The 5,625-nt window shown below is 44.2% G+C and overlaps 1 pseudogene; it reads right to left on the minus strand.

Annotated features, from left to right (window-relative positions):
* Positions 1–854: 854 nt before the first annotated feature.
* LOC138819944 (RING finger protein 11 pseudogene) lies at positions 855–1,318 on the minus strand (annotated as a pseudogene).
* Between the last annotated feature and the right edge of the window lie 4,307 nt (positions 1,319–5,625).

A 5,625-nucleotide genomic window follows, 5' to 3' on the forward strand; every position in this document is an offset into this window, starting at 1 on the left:
ATAGTATGGTGGCATAATTCAAGCTCAATAAATCAGAAATCTTAATATTTAAAATTTATCTTGACTTTCAATTATTACCATATTAACAACCAAAAGAATTAGATAGAACATATAGAAAGGGTAATATTAAACCCACTTTGCTAGAATTGGTTTCTTGACACATTAACTCATTTTTAATACAAAAGGGATAGTGCATCTCAATTTGCTTACAAGCTAGGAGATCACTTTGATTTCTGCATTTTCTAACTGCTAACAGAATAAAGCACTTATAAGAGGTTATAAACTGATTTTCAAGCATAGAGCCAGCCCCAATGATAATAATACACTATTTTTAAAGACCTAAGGCAATGAATTCCATTTCCAATGGAAAAAAAAACTGTGCAAACAAGCTTAAAACTACTTTTTTTGTGCCAGTGTTATAAAATGTTGCTTTTAATAAAACCTTGACCCAAATGCCAGTAACTTCAGAAAAGAATCTGGGTAGAGGGAAGAAGAAAGTTATTTCATTTAGAAAAAATAGCCACTATCTTTTTCCTAATCTTCAACACACACAATTTAAACATATACAGATGCTTTAACACTACACAATTCCTATGTACTTGAGCAATAACAAAGTCTAAATACAATTATATTTTTAAACACTGGGTCAAGGTTTTACATAAAAATACAATCCTACTTTTTCCTGCTAAGTTTCTAAAATATCACATACTTTCCTCAACATCTGCAGCCATCCAGATATTTTTAGGAAATTTTTGTGCATGATCTTAATTCCTAATCCCTGGCTCTTTTGGCTCAGTGACAAAAGATCAAAACCGCCAAAAATGATGGTTCACTTGATGTCAGACGAGAGACCCTGGCTCAATTAGTCTCATAGGACGAAAGCAGTGCTGCATCAACTGGCTCCTTGCAGGAGGGGCATGTGAAAGATCTCATCAACCAGTCATCTATACAGTCCAGATGATAGATGTGCATGCACGGCAGAAATCGATTTGGGTCCCCATAAACAAAGTCCATCATACAGATCACACACTCTCGGATCTTTTTCTCTGATCCATCTCTTCCAGGGTCATAAACTCCTTTAGGCAGATGCTGTATAAGGCCTATTCTTTGAGCTATCCTAATTTGTTCCTCTTCAGTCAGCTGAGTTGCTAGCCGAGTCTGGCTGGGTATTGGATGATAGACTGGAACTGGAACTTGTTCCTGATATGGCAGCAGCGGCTCTTGATCTGGCTCCAGGTCCGAATCTGGCCAGGTCCGACTGAGACTGGTGCAGCAGGGAGATGTCATCCGAGGTGGGAGATTTGAGCCAGTTTCCCATCTTCCTGGGATGGGGCATGTGTGTGTGTGCGTGTGTGTGTACGTGTGCGTGTGTGAGAGAGATCTAGGGGAGGAGGAAAGCAGGGATGGGGGTCCTTCGCACGCTCTGCGGGGCAGCCTAGGTCGACAAAATGGGGTCGAGAGCAGGCCCGGGCTCAGGCAACGGCCTCCCTGCCCCCGGCATCACCGCGGGGCAGCTCATGCCAGTCCCCCGCACCCCAGGAAGGGGGACTCAAGGCCTGGCCGCAGACTCCGCTGGGGTCATGGCAGTTTCACCTCCTGTGAGGAGACTATGGGGGGGGCGGGGAGACCGAGCGCTTCCTCCCCCCTTGTCCCCCCTCGCAGTGTGGCGGCGGCCATGGAGCTGCTGGACCTAATCCAGGTCAGGAGGAGGCGGGTGCGGCTGCCTCAGCTACTGTCTCAGCTGCTGCTGCCCCCGCTGACGCCGAGCCGCTGCTGCGGGCCTCATCCTACTCCATGGCGGCCAGAACGAGGCCTTTAAAATTCTTAAAAAACCTCATATGATTAAAATGTAAGGAATCATTAAGATTATTGTCATAATTGAATAAACTCTAAATCATCTATGGAGCTCTGGTAAGTTCTGATGAAGAGGAGCACCATTGCCTCTGCCTTTGACATATAATTGCTTTCAAATAATGACCAGGACAAAGAGGACATGGCCAGGTGTGCTGGTAAACTCTTGGAATCTAAGTACTTGGGAGCCGAGGCACCAAGAATTGTGAGTTCAAGATCAGTCTGGGCTACAAAGCAAGTTGGATTATACAAGGCTTATTCAGAATAGAGCACAAACTCAATTGTTTCAAAAGGGCTTAGAAATATTTTTCCATAATTTCTGGCATGAGAAGTGTATTTTAACACGAAGAGCAAGAATGAGCATATTTTAGGTGGAAAATTAAGACAGTAGTTGAGACTTCTATTTTTTTTTTTTAATTTCAGGAAGGCAAGACAGGGGGATTTGAATTAGCTTTCCTTCTGGAAACTAGAAAAAGCACGGGTAAGAGGGAAGGGATGGAAAGGGGAAACAAAGGAGGAGGCTACAATGCTTATAAGAAATGTACTCATTGTCTTGCCCATGTAATTGTAACCTCTCTGTACCGTATTTTCACAATAAAAAATAAATTTAAAAAAAAAAGAGATGTAATTCTCAAATGTTGCTGGGTTCAGCACTTTTGGTAGCAGGCTAAAGCATCTGTGAGGGTGGAAGCCAGGATCACCACTCTGACCAGACTCACTTCTTGTCCAGGGTCAAGGATCAAAGACGGATGAACTTAGGGTAAAGAAAGGCACGGTGCACGGCTAGCTACAAATCCCTTCCTTCTTGTCACCCCACACACATTAGTGGTGAGCAAGGCAGCTGGGGTACAGTGCATACCTGATGGGTCTGGGGACAGGAAGCCGGGATTCCATAGCAAGCCAGTGAGTTTTGAGCAAGTGCGCACCAGGATTCATTTACCTTCTTGGCAGAGCAGATCTGCTGGTTCTGCTTGGGGAAAAGAGACTTCCTGAGATGTGAGGTAATTTTCATAAGGGGGAAACACATGTGGAGTCCTGCAGTACAAAACAATCTCAAGAGAAGTGGTGCTGTGGCTCAAGGGGTAGAGCGCTCGCCTTGAGCTGAAGAGCTGAGGGACAGCGCCCAGGCCCAGAGTTCAAGCCCCATGACTGGCAAAAAACAGTATGTATACAAAACAATCTCAAGGTGCTGATAGCTGGTACTCTCAGTCATGTGACTGGAGACTGGCTATGGCCCCACAAGGCCTTCCAGAGACCTTTGGGACTGGGGAAGGGAAAGAGAGGCCAAAATCTCTGAAGCTTTTCAAATACACAGCCTCTGTGAAGTTTATGAGAGTCTGGAGGAAATTCTTTTCTATTTTCAGTTTTAACCATCTTCCTCCTTTTAGTAAACTTTGACATGTAGGCTCCTTTAAAAAACAACAACAACAACAAAAATCCAAGATGTCAGCAAAAGACTTAATGAGGTTTGAGCTAGGCCTTGGGATGAGTAGCTAGAAGTGTGTGTGCAATGACTTGAGATTGATAAACGGTGGGCCAGGGAAAGGGGAATCATCCAATAAGCAAATGCATACTTGAAAGTCAGAGACGACTTTGCAAAATCCTTTAGGAAGGATTATCATCTAAGTGGAGTCGTATTTTGTAGTTCAAATATTAACATCTGGTCACATTTAAATAATAATGTGAACAATAACTAAAAATTTAAAAGTTCAGTGTTGCATAATAAAATAATATTTCATTTAGTCTTTATGGGCTCCAAATGTGCTAAGGGCTATTTTTTTTATACTCCACATGAGGCAAATTAGTGAAAAGTTAAGGAAACGTTTTTATGCCGGCTCAGGGATGCTGCATTGCCATTGTCTTCTGCCATGCATTAGTTCAGGTAAAATGTCTATAGTATAATGTATGTGTTCTTCCTTTGTTTTTAATGAACAATACAATGATTATTCCCTGAGGAACTGTCCTTCAGGTTGTTTTAATTTGTGAAGAAATGAGAGTGAGCCCTGGCTGCCTCTTCTCGACCATCTTGTCCCTTCCATCAGTGGTCATGAACCTAACACTTATGGCTATTATAAATCCCTCTGTGCCTGTCTGGTTATCTGTCTGTATGTCTGTCTCTGGTGAAGGAATGGAGAAGAGTCCAGTGAGGTAACGTGTCTGATTTATTATCACATACTTAGTAAGCAGTATGTTTGATTTCTCTTTCATGAACTTCAAACCACTATTTTATGCCAGCACAACCATTGATAACTCATGCAGAAATGGTTAAATCTCAGAAAACAGAGTCACAGGGCCCATGAAAGGGCTACACTTGTGCTGAGTGTGCTACTAAAGAAAGAAAGAAAGACTGCTCATAAGGATGAGCTCTGAATGAGACGTGTTGTGGCAGATACTGCCTAACTGTGAGGCATATGCTAATGTTTAGCCTAAGTGCATTTCTTCCTTACCAAGCATTAAATTACTCTCTATTCTCCCACTAATTGCTCCGACTAGGATGGTTCTAATTGTTCCAAGTTCCCACTCTTTCCCTCTGGGCTCACTGTTGGAGTGCATCACTCAGCCATGCCACCCCTTCTCACTGCCGCTCAGGCACTACTCTGGCTGTGAAATGCCGTATTCAAGCAGGGCTGCACCTGCCCTGCATGCATGGCCAGGCTTCAGGAAGGGCTTTGCAGACATGTACCCATGAGCATGTTGAGTGCTCGGCAGTGAAAGCCAGGTGTCTGGAGGTGAGTATGGTGATGGGCTCCGGCTTAACGCTGCAGCTGATGTGGTAGAGATGGGTCTAAGAGGCTCCAGAATCACAGAACATGAATCAGATCCCTGGCCTACTAGGTGGGTGACACTGAAACATGAATCTGACCTTCTTCAGTTTCATCTAGGGGATGTGAAGTACCTTGCAAAGTTACATGACCAGACCGGACTGTCCAGATGCAGTGTGCGTGGTGAGCAGAGCCCATTCACATGATGGCCCATGCAGCTCCAAGGGTGGCAGCAGCCATTCGTATTGGAGCCTAGTGCTAGGCAAGGCCTGCTGGTGCCAGGTCACAGCTTTGCTGCAGGCTGCCGCCACTCAAGAACCTTCTTGAGTTCCTGTCTTGCAAATTCAAACGGCAGAATCTCAGACAATGAAGAATGAGTTCAAGGAACTTTATTCAGGTGCGACACGTCCTGGTTGAAGGCTCCTGATCAAAAGTGCCTGAGTCTAGGGGTTTTTAGGCCCCAATGGATCTGCTTCATAATGAAATAATGCATGTAAAGCATTTAGCTCACAGAAAAGTGTAGAAAGGAACAACATTTTCTTCCCCCTAAATAATAAAAAGAGAGAAACTATCCACAAAGTCTCAACTTCACCTCCTGTTCTTTTCTAGCTTTTTTCTGTCTTTGACATTTAGACTTATCCCCTGCTAAGCTTGTTCTAATGACTGTCTCCAAACACTAGACATGATCACAATCAGGATTCAATCTAGAGAACAAAAGCCATGTGGCCTTTTAAACACAGAGAAGGCAGTGATAGGAAAAGCTTAAAATATGGAGCTGAAGAACAGAAAGATGAAAAGAGAACCTCGAAGTGGCATGGACATTGTAAGGACAGGACGCCACCAGCATCCCTGTGGCTCTCCTCTCCAAGAGGAATGAGACAAGTTTGCTCGGTTAGAACCTGATCTTGGAGAAATGGCCTGCTGCAGCGGCCATTTCTCTGCGGGGGTAGGGAAGGTGTCCTGCCCTTGTTGGTGCTTAGTGGATCAGGGCTGGGACTGCTAAAGAGTTGAG

Source organism: Dipodomys merriami, unplaced genomic scaffold, assembly GCF_024711535.1.
Source record: "Dipodomys merriami isolate MVZ:Mamm:240054 unplaced genomic scaffold, mDipMer1.0.p SCAF_830, whole genome shotgun sequence".
Taxonomy (NCBI): domain Eukaryota; kingdom Metazoa; phylum Chordata; class Mammalia; order Rodentia; family Heteromyidae; genus Dipodomys; species Dipodomys merriami.